Genomic DNA, 16,808 nt, shown 5'->3' on the forward strand with positions numbered 1-16,808 from the left:
ATCAGTCCACAAAGGGGAGTTAGCCCAAGGCTTTGCAAAAAGATTTTAACTAGTCATGAGGCCAAGACTTTGTCAGAAAGATCAAAAGGGTTGTCCTAAGTACACTCATAAGCTCAAATTGATCATTATGTTCCTCTAACATAATGATAATGTAGCTCTCTATGCTATGTGTGAGCATGGGAACACTGGGTTCTTTGCAACTACCAAAGCACTATGATTGCCAATAAAGATGGTGATGGTAGACTCCTATCCAACACCTAGCTCAGTCAAAAGGCTTTCAAGCCAAACACACTCAATGAAACTTGTGAAAGCTACCTTGTACTCAACCTCACAACTAGAAGGGGCCATTGTAGGCTGCTTCTTGCTCAACCAAGGTACAAATGAGCTACCACGAGCATGAAACAAAAACCACTAGTGGACACATGTGTCATAGCAACTAGCCCAATCTAAGTCTGAAAAATCATGTAAATTTGGTAGCAATGATCTCCCCTTGGAATAAAACAACCCAAGATGCATAATGTCACTCTAACCTTCCAATGCATAGATATGATCACATGTGAGCCAAAAAATGAATATCTAACCTTGTAATGCATCCATAAATAAGGTAATCGAGTGGCATGCTGATAGAGTGTGACATCAAAGTAATCTCTAGCATCGTGAAGACTAAGCTTCAAACCTCTCTCTATAAGAATAGCAATAGGCTTCCAATCCTCAAGGCTAAATCTACGCAACAATGTCTTAATATAATTTGTCTAAAGCAAAGCAATCCCTCCTCAATGTGCATGAGCTGTATTCCCAAATAATGATGCAAAAGCCTCAAATGTGACATCTCACAAGAGCCATTTAAATCAGCCTTAAAATGATATGTCCCTCATTTGGTCCAATGAGCAACAAGTTATCCAAATAGAGCATTATGATTCATTGAATACATCATTCATATGTTCAATATACAAAGTGTTCTCAATTGGGCTATTCTAAAAGCCATTTGGAACCAAATATTCATAAATCTTTTCACACAAACCGTACAATGAAATCTCTCTCTCTCTCTCTCTCTCACACACACACACACACACACACACACACACACACACACTTTCTGATCTAGGTTATTGATGTATGCTTGCAAGAATTTTCACTTATCATTGTGTAGCTTGCACACCTTGTTTTACTGCCTTTTTCGAACAAAACCTCGAGACTGCGTTACATATACTTCCTCATGTAAATCACCATTCAAAAATGAAATATTTATGTGCAACCAATATGCATTCCAACCATTATGATCTACCAATACACAAATGTTATGAATGGTAGTCATACGACAAGTGGGAGAAAAAGTCTCATCAAAATCAATGCCCTTCTCTTGACTATATGCTTTTTCCACAAGTCTAGCCATATAACATTCAAAACTACTATATAGCCCTATCATCCTCCTTGTACATAACCCTGGATGCTAGATCCTAACACAGGTAAGCAACTTTTACCAGATTAGTACCCACATACAAATTGTATACTAGAATGTGGCTTCATTCTCATATACCATGTACAAAGATAATTCTAAGCCTGGGTTGTTTTTGTACTAATTTTTCCCTTTTCTCTAAAGGCCAGCTGTCTTTTCAATATGAAAGTTCATTTATGTCTTATTATATAAGTTAAAACAGCTACACACACACACACACACACACACACACACACACACACACACACACACACACACACACACACACACACACACACATTGAATTCATCTCTTGGCAGACACACCTCGATAAAAAATCCATCATTTATAAATCTCTCTCTCTTTTTTGTCTCTCTCATGTACACTCATACAAGCACATAAATAAACTTGAATAATTGCACACACACACACACACACACTTATCTAGTCGACAATTCTTTGGCTAACCCTTGGCTGACTGCTTCCCTCTTTGGTGATCTCGCTCTCGCTATCTAGGCAGCAATGACTTTGTTAAACCTTGGCTGGATATAGATAAATCTTGAATGCATTGGTATACTTTATCCATAATCTGTTTAGTTTGGAAAATAATGACCCATCACACACACACACACACACACACACACACACACACACACACACACACACACACACACACACACACACACACACACATTATTGGGTTAACAGACAGTGGCCGGATTCTGAATGATGGGATCTACAAAAAAAAGCTTATGCCCATTCTCTCAAACATAATGGCATGCTTCACTCTCCCTTGCAACTTCATATCCTTATCTTACAGAGATATGGCTTTAGGCCGATGTCAGTCTTAGACGTGGGTTCATGCCTTCATCTTTTAGACTGGCCTCTGTTATACACATAACCTTCAAGGTTTAGACAATGAGCTTGGTTTTTGACAAAGGGCCTCACCTTTCGGACTTATACTTGCACCCACGTTTACTCAGAAGCTAATCTTAGATGTCATCTATGAGAGCTAATATATAGCCACTCATAATTATGCAGCTACACACCTCAACACACCAAGTTGTGTTTGATAAAAGGCAAGTCTGATACTGATGACCATAGTTGATGACCATAACTACGGTACAAGAAAATCTTATGAGAAGGTAGAAACTGGGCTAGCAGGTATACCTGATCTGAAAAATCTGGCTTTATTGAATATTCTATGTAATAATACTGTGGCCCTAGGCCCAGTACCTCAGCAACCATCGCCAATCGGATATTGTTTTTGAAATGCTCACGTCCCCAAAGAGTCACTCGCGTCACTCGGTCCTGATAGGTCCACCACTTAGTTTGAGAAACTGAGGTTCCTAACTGCGGAAATAAATGAAGTTCATAACGGAGTAAGGCTGCTCTCCGAGTAGATGTAGTGGACAGATAAAGATGTATAGTTGCTATGGAAAAAACCTGTTCTTGATTGTATGCCATAATTTATTAGATATGCATGGAAAGCAGATTAGCTGAAGATGCTAAACTCCGGAAAGGTTACTCTAGACTTTGTTTTTGTAAATATATCACCCATCTTTTATAGACCCACTGGTTTTTTGACTCCTAGACCAGATTGGAAAGAAAACTGATTACCCAAAACTGGTTTTACTCTCACCTTTATGATTGGTGCATTTTTTACCCTAGTGATAGCTGAATGACATAAAGCTTACTATAGGGTTGGGAAGTAGGTGTAAAACTGCTATTTATGATCATCCGAGGCTTAATACAATAAAACTCTTAACTAATTTACGGACCAGGTATCGACTATGGAATAGTTTGTTATCCATTACAATTAGGTATGTGGTGTACAATATGAGATGTCCGTGCATTTAACTTTATACTATCTGTTCATTGTTCAGTAAATGCTCTGTAGCATGGTTTGTTTCACCAAGTGTGCATTGTAGCTGGAGTTGCTCCGAAAAATTGACTCTGGACTCGGTTTTTTGTAAAAATATCACTTTCTCTTTTATAAACCCACTGTACGACTCCGAGAGCAAAATGGAAAATTAAATAAAACTACCCAACGGTGGTAAATCTCTCACCTTTTAGTATGACAAGAGCTTATTATAAGATTCGGGGAATTATATCAGAATAGATTCTAGGCCGGTTGCAATAACTCCGACTGGGTGTAGACTATGGGAATGCTTAGTTATTTGGGGGCCATAAGGTGGCAGACTATATTGCCTGTCCTTGCATGTAACTTAATGTTATCTTTACCTTTTTTAGGGTAAATTTAGAAATGCTTTGTGGGTGGCTTTTATTCCCTGCATTAAGTAATCGTGCCTCCTGTTGCACACTACCGCCTGTACTGTGGGCTGTATACAGCCGATTAGGGTAAGCAGAATTAGCGCGTAAGGGTCCTGATTTTGCCGGATCTCTTGCTTGGTGTAATCCCTAAGGATTTGCCTGCATACCACGACCTCGATTGTAGGGGTTGGTACTACTGTGGGTCGTGTCTTCTGCAGATGGCATCAACTTGTATAAATAACTCACAAGGTGAGTACTCATACTCACTTAGCAGTGTTTTTTCCGTTTTCACCTCTGTGTGTGTGTGAGTGAATATCTGCTGCTGAAGCTGTGGGCTCAACATGCCGAAAAAATCTGAGAAGACAATTGTGGAGGTTTCCTTGGCACCTAATCTACAGGTTAACTTAAATCTGTTCTGCTCTTTGGACTGTTGAAAGATTGTATAGCCGGATGATCTGGTTGTAGCGTATTTCTTTGGTAAATGAAAATTTTGGAAACTTGTTCAAAACTATCCTTTTTTGAAAAAAAGAACCAGGCACTGTAAATCAGTTTTGTTCTTGTTTATGATATGTATCTCATGTTGCTATGAAGCATTGGGAATTTCACTATGGGTTTACTTAATATACAGATGGGAAGTAATGATTCGCTAATAAATTTCCGTGAAATAAGGGGAGTGGCGAATATTGGCTGGGTTCTGAAAACGGTTTTTTAGCTGGGATTACAGCTAGGTTTTGATGGTATGCTAATGATGACTGTACTAATTACTAGGGCATGATGTCTAAATGGAAATTGGGATTTCCATGAGTTTTGTTTACTTCCCAAAAGAAGGTTAGCACTATTGTAGTGTGTACTTCAGGGCTCGGATTGAATGTTGGAATTTCATAAAATAAGTTAAACTTAAAAATAAACTAAAAACAGTGAGCGTGATAGTTTGGGTACCTTGGTAAGTTAAAAAACAAAGTGAAATATAGTACTCTAGATAATGGTACTGATCTTGGACTGAATTTTTAGAACAGACGTTGAATCTACTGATTTAAACTAAAAGATTTTCTGGAATTACTGAATACTGCTGGTCTATTGCCCTAGTTTCGGATATTTTGGAAGTAAATGAATGGCAACATATACAGGAAAGTGGAAGATAGCTGGTTTCAAGTGTATCTGGACTTTTTTTTACTTCACTAACGGGGTTTATTAATGAACGTTTCCTATTACTGTTCACCTAGTCAGCATACACACTACTTTTTACTAGTCATTGTTAGTTGGAACCTTGAATATTCAATAATAATTGCTGGCCATTGACTGCTGGTTTTTATTTTTCTCTAAAGTGGATATTAATTGGTTTTTTTTTTTAACAGCTTGTTGTATATAACACAATAGTCTTCTTGTAGGTTGGTTTTTTATAAAAAAGGGGGTGCTTGATACGATGAGGTTGTCATAAATTTTCCCTTTATCTGAGCCTGGTCGGAGACTTTTGAGACATTTCTCGGACGGTGTCTGAGCTGGCTCTTTGTGACTGAGTCGTCCAGTGTATTGTGGTATACAATTGATTAGCTAACATGTGTTTGACATAACATAAAAGCAAGGGTATTTGTTGAATAAGGTTATGAATTTATCTAAGATAGGGGTATCTCAGGAATGTATAGAGGTAAATCCTGAGTTGTTTTTTAGGTGTTATCCCAGCTTGGTTATAAATCTGGTTCCAAATATAGGATCAGTTCCAAAAGTTGTGTATTTACAAGGAAGTGGTAAGATTGGGTCTGGCTTAAGATTGCTTGTATATAAATCAATAGATTATAAGGTCGCTCCTATCTGGTTAGGAATGAAGTTCTGGTTAAAATTTTGATATTTTCCTTAACTCCTTAAATCTTAAGGATTGGTTAAAGAAAGCTTTGTATAAAAAACAGTAGTATCAGATTTATGGTTGCTCTATGAGGATGATCACTTTCCGTATCAGATTGGCAGAAAAGCCAAGAAACTTCATTTTTTCTAAAAAGAAACTTTTTAATCTAAAAAAACACAAATTACAAGTTAGGAACTATGTTTTTTTATGGTGACATGGATAAGAACTGGGATGCCCAGCATCACATACGTACAGTCACGTGCTAACGAATTGTTTTCTTGTGGCTATGGGTGCAGGTGAGGGCTACATTCCTTGATTAAAACGTTCTGTTCTTAACAAATGGTGGATCTCTTATTGTGAAGCAAAATTTCCCAGACTTTGGGTTTGCGGATTCCTGAGCTATATTCTGTTATCTTCATTACCTTGTCCAAATTTATTTTCAACTGCAAATAGATTATTGTACAAATCCATTGTACTTTTCTAGAATTGTTGGTATGTGAACAATTAGTGTTCATTTGCGTATATATATAGATTTAGAACTGCCACACACACACACACACACACACACACACACACACACACACACTTACTTGAAGACAATGTCTTGACACAATTGGGATCTCGGTTTTCATAATGAAACTAACCTGTGCTTGATACACGATGACTCACACGTTGTCGAGAAATCTACGGTCTTGCCAGGAAAGCACCGGGCTTATGGCTGTGAGAGTTTGTGAGAGAACTCAACAAAAACTATATGAAGGAGTTAAACCATAGATGCCATGAAGACTAGGGTTTGGAAAGAAGTGCAATCAAAGAAGACTCACTCTTTCTCTCTTGCATTCACACACACAAAGAAAGAATGCAAAAGAGAATGTCAAAACAATACGAAGATGAAAACATCAAGGCTATGGTTATATCGTATCATGGGTAATATGAAAGGGTTAATGGCATTCAATCTTGGCTGACCAAATAGGCTACGAATTGTTCTTTGGAATTGTAGTTTTGTGCTTACCATAATATATATATTTTGTTTAGTGATTGGGATTAATTGTGTGTACAAATCCTCTCGGTTCATAGCAAGATAACTACGCTTACATCAAAAGAAAAATTATAGTCTATGAGAGGTAGTATGATGGGATCCGGTGATAGAAGTATTTCATTGAGCCTTTCAGGGCCAAAGAGAAACACTATACGTTGTTGAAAGTGTATTTTACGGCTAATCCATACGTTAATTCCAATAGATTGTACAGAGTGAAAGCGATAGAAATGATCATCGTGTGGGTTATTCATCTAGGATAGTATGTGAGAAATATAGATATGAGAGAAGTGAAGAGATGAGAATTTTCCCTCCCAAGCCCTATTCTTGTCCGTAGACAATAAGGATACTGCGGGGAGAGATGTACCTGTAGCAAAGAGAACCTAAAATTTGTAGAGAGGATGAATTACTAAGAGTGAGAGAGATAGATTTGGTTAAGGAGATGAGATTAGATACATTTAATATATATATATATATATATATATATATATATATTATATATATATATATATATATATATATATATATATATATATGTCGGATTAGAGATGAAAAAGAAAACAATAAGAAATCAAGAAAACATCAATGTAGAACACATCTTACTTGACAAACCCTTCGGCACCATTATTGATGGAGAGAGAAGAAGAGGGGAGCACTCCACTTTGATTGATACGCCAAGTACAACACCTTCTTTGATTAGAGTTGATCTTCCAAGGATAGCGTACAAGAATGGCTAGTCTTCCTCTAGGAGAAAGTGTAGGCTTGGGCTTATGTTAATGGGGCTAAGTACAATTAGGCATTACTACTCACTCCCTCAAGAATTCCTCTCATCAATGGCTTGAATGCTTGAGTTTCTTTTCAAGGAAGAAGAGGTCCCCTTTTATAGGTGAAGGGAGCCCCCAAAGGTTTACACAAGAAGAGAGGAGCGAGTGTGAATAGAAACTGGAAAAGTTGGAAATGAGCTGTCCCTGCATGATGTGGGCAGAATGGGGTCCAGTATTCTGATTATAACTCCTCAACCGTGGCTCCAAATAAAAAAGTAAAAATATGGGCAGAAACTTCAGCTCATTAGCTACGATTTTCATTTTAAAATCGTTTTCCAATTCGGATTAGAACCTTGTGTAAAAAATTCACCAAAATAGGGTCCATTTATGGTAGCAAAAGTCTTCATGTGGTCTCCTTAGCCTAAACTTTCATTTAATTCCAAAGGACACCTCATGCCATATGAAAGCATGACATTGCTCCTTGACAAAGTTTTGTAATCATGCTTGCAATAATGCATTAAAATAAGTGTATCTTTGAAATCATGCCACCTAGTGTCCCACTAGGATTTGATTCTCTCCTTGTAGCTATTTAAAAAGAAATATAAGAAAAGTATAAAAAATACATAGAATATATATATATTGGAGTTTACCCTAGATATAGGATCTAGCTAGGGTGTGAGATGATAATGAAATAGTAGAAATAAAGAATCAATGCTTTTTGCCCCAAGTTAAAAAGGCGAAGCTATTGATGCTTTTTCCATAGTATTTTCTGATGGTAAAGTAAGGATAGGTTACCCTTGAGAAAAATAATAGGATGAGATAGAAGGCTTATTATTATACTTAAATATGCATATGTACACTATATGAAATATAATTATGTATCTAAAAAAATACAAGATAGATCTTGTAGCATGCGTTCCCACTATGTACGTGTCACAGCACGACAACGTTGAAAATTCGTAATTACTATACCTACAGTACACCTCGTAAGGAGAACCATGGTTGTTAAAGACCAAAATAATGGACATCTAATACATTCTCAAATCCCCTAAAGGATAGGACACCCCCCCCCCCCCCCCCCCCCCCCCCCCCCCACACACACACACACACAATCACAAATCCTTCAAGTATCCCCCCATCTTTTTTTTTTGGTAAAAAAGAAGTTTTTGGTGGGCCCATCTCCACTCACATATGCCTTACCATAGGGGACCCATTAAAGAACCTCATATTTTCTCTTTGTGGACCCCTCACCAAATGGCATCCTCTCGTACTTTACGAGCAGCTCAAGTGGGCGATTCTCTTACCCTATCTCTTGACACACACACACAGACACACACACACACAAAATTACTTGTATGGAAGTTTACTTTGGGGCTTGTAGACATACACGTCCCTAGTTACCTTAACATCCACTGCTAGCAATATCCGTAATAACCCCCAACCCCTTGATGTCCGTCCCATCAAAAAACATGGAGCCTTTAATAGTGAGATTAAATCTCTTGTTATGGACCATCAAATATGCAGCCTCAAGAAATATCGAACATTTACATGATTAGATAAAAATTTGCCAGATAAAAAATTGTATTTGTCCTACATTCTTTAACTCGATCAACGATGGTGCATATTGAGTTAGCACCCATATCCATATGACTAAAGTAAATATTCCTACTCTCAAAATTTCTTGTACGTTTGTTGAGCCACATTATATCTTTATCTTGAAGTGAAAGATTTTCTTAACTAAAACAAACATACGAAAGATGTTTGGTGATGGCATGTGTGTCTTGGAGTTTTAATATAGCTAAATATGGATTTCTATATATTATAGAAAAACTCTTGAACGGTTCATGAATCGGTCCTTTCTTATCACACAAGATAAGGATAACTATAATCTTTATACTCTTTTGTCTTTTATTAGCTCCTTTGCTTTTCTGGCAGATGAGCATGGCGAACCCCTCTCCTTGCATCAAGCACACATGCCATATCTATTATCGCTCCTCTCTCTCTCTCTCTCTCTCTCTCTCTCTCACTCACACACACACACACACACTCTCTCACTCGTGCCTCCTTCTTACTACTGTTTTACACCCAATTACCCCAAGATCGCTAGGTAATTGCCATAGAGGCCTACATGGCGTCCTAATGATCGCCTATAGTCTACAGCGTATAGCTTATGGGGTAGGGAATGGTCCCTCAAGGACCATTCCCCATAATCCTTCGACCACTTGGCGACAGGCGGATGCCGGGAGCCATGGGGGAGGAGGATTGTGGGGAATGGTCCCTCAGGGACCATTCCCGGCCGTCAAGGGTCGAGGGAGGGGGGCCAACAGAACAGACACAGATTCGGTCTCATGCGTATAATATGCACAGTGAGAGCTCAGCCGGTTGCATGCGTAACAGTGTCAGAGCACACATGCCACGCATAGCCCATTCGCATTCCAATACGAACTTCGCTTGCTGACCTGGCATATTTCCATTGCTCGAGAGGTTTATTACGGATGCTGACAGGGCCTGCAGTGATTGGCAATGATTGCGAGAGGTCGACGGACTCATTATGAGTGCTGACGGGGCTTACATTAATTGGCAATGATCGGAAAACATTCCGTGTGCTGACATGGCAAGCAGCCAGCAGGTTTCCGTGCGCTGAGCTGGTAGAAGTTCATTGAATGCATGGCAAGAACGTCCTGCGTGCTGACCTGGCGGAAATCGAGCGACTGCTGCAGGCGATTCTGCTGAGGAAACGCTAGTGGATGGACGGGCTAGATTCTCTGCCCCCAACCTCGGACCTTGACGGATGGGTATTGGATGCAACATCATACACAATATCATGCACAAAGCTCAACATGATTGCAAAGAGAAAGCGATGGGCACTAATCTGTGAGTCATCCTTACACAATTCCAATGGATGGATTAGCTTCCTCGACACAACCATGATACTCAGGTGTGTTTTTTCCATATGTTTATGATGCAACATTTTGAAATTGATGTGAGCGCATGTATCCTTTACCTTGTGCATGGTCATTTAATTTCACTTGTTTCTATTGTCAAAAGCCTCTATTTTTTTAATTTTCTTTTTTATCTCTCACACTCTTGGTATCATGAGCATGATGGTGAGGATGATACTTCAGCAAATCTCCTTTTGTGGACTTTTTCACTTGAAAAACGGCTGATTATGATTGTCAAAAAGTTATTTTGTTTGGTTGCTTATACTTTATTTCTTGAAGCATGTGCTTCCAGACGTTAATTTTTTCCCCTACTAGAATCATGTAAGATCCTTGCTTGAGGGATATTGTACTAATTAACTATTGGATTCTTAAACCTTAAGAATAAAAATTTGGGTGCATGATGATCTCGTCTTGCCACTGGTCACTCTACAAAGAGACGTGCTCAAGGTTTTCTCAATTGTTGGAAATTTGGGTGGATATAGTATTGATCGACCTTGCATAGTTGTTTAGATAAACAACGCATGGTTGACAAAAAACGTTATCCCCCTTTGTACTGATATCTTTAGGCATACATAGTTAAGAGTGGGCTGAACTGATATTGGCAAAGCAAAGGTACATATGACACATATAGGCACATAGATAATTCTAATAGACGAGATGCTTTTTGATTATGGTACTAAGTCTTAAACCTCCTGTGGAGGGTCTCATTTAGAGATGGTATCTACTGGAAATTTTTGGAAAAATGCCCCAATTACAAACAAGACTCTGTCTGATTTTGGTCAGATTGATTACATTGATCTTTTAAAACTTGTTTTCAATAAACAACGCACTAATACATCTCTTTTTAAAGGGATCAACCCTCTTTGTTGACCAAGAGATCTACTTTATTGTTGTCCATTTTTTGCAGAAAAAGAATAGGTGTTAACTTTGATGATATATTTGACGTATATTGACTTTGATACATAGTTAAAAATAAATGATAGTCCATGGGGTAGGCTGTAAGCTAATCCCGCAGGTGTGACATGGATAACAACTGGACCTAGCTTTTACACCTGTAATACACACAAGCATAACCAGTCCTAACTGAATGCTTTTGTATGGATGCAGGTAACAACTGGATCCTTCTCCTTGTAGGTGTAATGGAGGCTCATCCCAAAGGAGGGACACATATACAATATCCTATTTTGTAATGGCTAAAGACCAAAGTTTGAATCTAGATGAGTGTATTGGCTAGTAGATGCTGTTTGGTATATTGACAAAAGTGAGACAAGAATTTATGTACAAAATGTGTACACACTTTATGTTATGAAAAGGTATTGTTATTTAATGTTTTATTTAATGCAATTATCTAAGTATGGCTCATGGCTCAGATATGAAGGGATTTTCAAACACAAACACACAATTGTCTAAGTATGGTTCAATTATGAGGGGGTTTTCATACTAAACACACACACACAAGCACGCACGCACTCTGTAAAACATCATAATCTATTTTGAGCAAATAACCACCAACTAGACAATGCTACAATCAAAGCTAGTCTTTGCCTCACTCATACACAAGCAAAAAAAATACACCTGAATCATTGCACACGTAGTCTTCTCAAACATCATGATATACATGGAACAACAAAATTAACCACCAACTTGATAAGTCTCTCTCTATTTTGTCACGCTTTTGTGCACTCATACACATGCACACTTGTATACAAACAAGAAAAATATACCCAGATCATAGCACACACACTCTTTTCAAACATCGTGATGTACACAGTGAAACAAGATTAGCCATCAACCGGGCAATGATACATACACAACACAAATCGTTCGCAACATGCAAATTTTAAAGGTTAACAATCCATAATAATCCAACTCGATTTTGAACATTATTAAAAGATTGCAATAACAAACCCATATGGACTAATATTAAAAGGGTTGAAAGTACACATCTTAAAACAACAACTACAATAAGATAGATATGGACCAAAACAGAACAATACAATATACTCATATGGTGTTAGGGGCTTATTTCTCTAACACTAGCAAAGAAAGGTGAAGTCTAGTTGTCCTCATTGCCAGATTGTTGTCATTGTTGGCTTTGTTGTTGTCATCATTGGCTCCATTGGCTTGTCCTTGTGCAACAATGTATGTCATCCACACTTCTACCCAAGCCTCCACATGTCGTTCAAAGGCTATACACTCTTGTGGGGTGCAATAACCATGCTCCCTCCAAATCATGATGGCATTGTTGGCAATAGCAGCAACTTGCTCAATATTCCCTTCAGTTGGATGTGCATTTAAATCAATGACCTTGAATATGGATGTTGTGGCATCGTTGACTGAAAGAAAAGCCTCCGTGTAGTTGCGTGCACTTTGTGTTGTGTATAAATTTTTCATAGCATACACATTGTTGAGAATGTAATTAGCATGCACATTGTAGATGGGGTCAACACGGCCGGTGGGTGGGGGGTGGGGGGGGGGGTTGATCACACTAAGGGGCATGCCTGTGTTGTGGGGGTGGCCCACGCTGATGGTGTTGAATGTGGTTTCCCCTTGGCATGGTAAATATGTGAATGAGAGAAGATTAAAGTATTAGCTTGTGAAAAAAAAACATAGAGAAACTTACGCACGAATAAATGAATGAAACTAGTGATTTTTTTGCTATTTATAAAGAACCTCGAGTGACTTTACTTCCAAGATCATTTGCACCATGTACTCTGTAAGAGTTTTAAATAAAATAAAGTGGAAAAAAATTCTCACTAAAAGATTGAACACTTCTGATTGACTTGCCTTCAAAAATTAAAAGAGTTACAAAAATTAAAACATAATGACAAGCAGATAGTACAACATACTCATAAAAAATTAAAACATAGTATGAACAACCAATAAGTTTTGATGTGCCATTACATAGAGAATAATTCATATGAAGAAACCAATACAAATTGGGATTAAGGTTCCTGGGTGGCCGTAATTCTTGTGGCGGTTGCGTAAATGGGGCGTGTGTAGGTGGGGCCCCCGTGGGTAGTGTGGGAAATAGTGGCCTATAGAGCGGTTGATCATGGCTTGGCAAGCCTAGAACTACATCTAGAGGTCTATTAGGAGGTGGAACATACAAAACAATCAACTCTTGGTGACATCGCAAAGGCAATAGGGGTGGTGATACCTCACCCACATGAAGAGTCAATCCTAGACTACTAGGAAGCCACTACTGCGGTTGAACACATGCCAAAAACAGTTTTTGATCTTGATCAATGCTGATGCAACGTTATTGTAGACGCCTGCACTCTGTTGCCAAGCCGCCACATTCTGCAAGACAATTGCATCTCCAACCTTTGTGAAGGTACCCAACAACCACCTGTTTTACAGGAGCACAAACATTGGGGACATTGCAATGGCAACTACTGAGAAAATAAGTCCCCTCCTTGACTTACCGAGCAAAGAAATTTCTCTTCTCCACTCCAGGCCAAAATGGTGCTCCGAGGGCATCTAGCATCCATGGCAGGTCCCGAAGTGGCTCTCGGATCGTGTCACTATCAAATTCAAAATCATCATTGTTTGCTGCCACATCTCTTGCCTGGCAATCATATAATGGAATCATTGGAAGCCTTCAATTTTACGTGTGAACATGGCCAACAGCAAGGTCTCGACCTACAATATGGTTAACGTTTAAAACAAAAACACACCAGTATCTACCATGAAACTCGTGGAGAAATGGATAAGAACTTACTGGATCCATGAAGTCATTTATCATAGCGTATGTGCGTGACAACATTGGAGAAAGATGGTGCGAAGATGGAAAAGATTGCACAAGCGGGCCTTCTTGGTGATGAGTGCCAAGTGGTCTGCTCAGCATGCTTCGTCTACTATGCCATCCAATAGTAAAAACTCTACAGCTAAGGTGAACACACTGGCAACGATCTTGGTAGAGAATACATTCCATTGAGGTATGCCACAAATGCCAGCTTCAAGTTTGCAATGTGTGGGAAGGTTTGCCCACACAAGCCGCACCCCTCCAAGCCGCTGACCAGGCTCCATTTTGTCAGAGTGTGAGAGAGACCCAATCAAATGTTGGATCACTCAAAGGCTCCTGCAATACACAATACCATGCAAAAGAAGATTGATTGAGTGATCAACAACTTCAAAATTGAAATTAGATGCCAAAGTGTCATAAACTTACTCAAAATTAATATTTGAATCCATGAGCGCCTTTTGTAGATGGTATATATCAGTAAGTACTACGAGATGTACTAGAACCACTCCGACACTTACAATTTCTGCCATTTTTGTGTCAGGGTGAGCCGAAGCTGTGTCATATGAAAAATTTAATCAAATGTTAGGTACCATTAAATTTTGAAAAAAAAGCATTGATTTGTGGTTGCGTTTCTTACCTGGTGGAAAGGAAGCAAGTGGTTCTAGTGGCCGAACCAAAAGTAGGCAGCTACCCTTGCTTTGCCCAACAACATTGGATATGGTTTGCTTGGGACCCCAGGATCTCAAGCCCTGAGATGGACTAGATCTTCGTGATTTCGAGTGTCGCTCAAAGTCACCCTGCTTATAATCTGACCCGCCACCTTGCTGCTCACTCCTTTCACTCTGAAACTCTTTTGAGAACTCCTCAAATTCTTCAATGACTATTTGTCCTCTCTTATTACCTTGTTTAGGTCTATCCACTATAGTTTTTGGGCTTGGATATCCCTTGGCTGTGCTAGGGGAAATGGCATCTGTGGGAGACTGATTGATGGTGACACATTTGCTTTTGCCCTTTTGCCTAACCTTCTTGTGCAATGCTGCAAGTCCAAAAAAGAAAAGTGAGGACATTATAGCAAACCAAACCACATTAACTGTACAAGAAAAACATAACTTACCATTGTATTCTTTAGCTTTGTTTTTGGGGAACTTGCCATCTACATAGTCCAAGACCATGGACAGTCTCTCCACGTTTCCTTACCATGGATCTTTTCTATCCAAACATTGGGATACCACTCTCCCTCTCTCTTAGAATCTACCCATGTGTCATTGGGATGCTTGAGGTATGGATTGCAAAGACCTATCTTAAGGGCATCCAACCAGCATCTACACATTACAAGAGGAACAACTCCATCATTCAAAACACACAATTTTAATCTTACATCCTAATAAAACTCTATAGTTCAATACATGTATAGTAAGCATCAAGCAATACATGCAAAATGAGAGTGCTCCTCTATGCTATGTCTGGCTTGTATGGTTGGCTTCCATTGCTCAAAAGCCTTGCCAAAGTGCTCTTGTCAAAAAACTTGCATTGCCTCATTGAGAGACAGGTCACAATCGTGTGGTGTGGTGCGTGTACGTAGCTTCTTCAACGTGGAGTTCTTTGCCTCTATCTTCTTGCCCAAGCTCAATAGACCCCTGCACTCCAAGTATTAGTAATGTTGCAATATTAGATAAGACCCCATACTCTAATGTTACTACACTCATATTTTTATTTGCCACCAATATACGTGCATTCTTAACCACTATGAGAATGAATTCTCTTGAGTTGGAATAGATGCCTCCACCAATGACACATTGCCCTTAGCCAATATATTGTGTAGGCAACATTTTATGCAATTTACCATTGGACAACATTCTAAAAATTTAAGAAAAACAAATAGTGCTTTCAAAAGCAAATAGAAATTACTTTGCAGGACTAATGCATGCCCGTGCAACCTCGGAGACTCTGAAGGGGATCATTTTGCAACCCTTCTCTCCCCAACCCACAAAAGAAATGCATTTTCAAAAAAACTCTGCGTCATTCTCAGGATTGGCTATGACCGCTATCTCTAATTTCTTATGCACAAAAAAGGTCTCGGTCTCTTTTACCGCCAAATCATAGCTTGCCTTGTAATCATCTTCGTGCATGTGGGACTCTCTACTCCCCTTGGCTGGAAAATTCTGTGTTTTGAGCTGATATTTGTTGCAAAAATACTATAAAAATAGGATAAGTGGTGCGCCTCTCATTGGCGATCACCTACAGACCTATTGGACCGACAATCCTGGTCTATGACTCAATCAAATAAATAATAAGGCATCCACCAAAGGTGATAGGGTGTTCGTGAGGGTTAACATGCCCCCCTTCCTGATGTAGATTCCGTCCTTGAAAGCTATTGAGATGAAGCTCGTTCGTTGAGGTGGAAGAGCATCTAAGGTTGAATGTCTTTATCTTTCTTCAAACCCTATAAAATCAACCAAAATTGACACAATAATTGCATTCTCATATACAATTAAAAATCGTATGCAATGAATAGGCACGCAAATTGATTGGTAATAAAATATTAAACAATTTTTCAGGAGTAAACATTAAACTGTAATATCATCAAACGCATAAGCACTTGTAAAAATAAAAAAATAAACAAGTATGGGGTCGCTAATTTAACGGTCGAGAGGCACTAGACGTCAACTATTAATACCATGGGAAAGCTTCTCAATTCTTTCTGGTCAATTAAGCTGTTTAATCGCGAGAGCAAAGTATTTCATGTTCGAGGATTGATTAGAGGCTATA

The 16,808-nt window shown here is 38.8% G+C and overlaps 1 long non-coding RNA gene across 1 annotated transcript; it reads left to right on the top strand.

Annotated features, from left to right (window-relative positions):
* The first annotated feature begins 9,330 nt into the window (after nt 1-9,330).
* Nucleotides 9,331-11,597, top strand: LOC147443130 (uncharacterized). Its single transcript, XR_015190312.1, has 2 exons — nt 9,331-10,287; nt 11,399-11,597. It is a non-coding gene; the product is annotated as an uncharacterized LOC147443130 (long non-coding RNA).
* Nucleotides 11,598-16,808: the final 5,211 nt, after the last annotated feature.

The sequence above is a fragment of the Adiantum capillus-veneris genome, chromosome 14 (genome assembly GCF_014529385.1).
Source record: "Adiantum capillus-veneris isolate H3 chromosome 14, ASM1452938v2, whole genome shotgun sequence".
NCBI lineage: Eukaryota > Viridiplantae > Streptophyta > Polypodiopsida > Polypodiales > Pteridaceae > Adiantum > Adiantum capillus-veneris.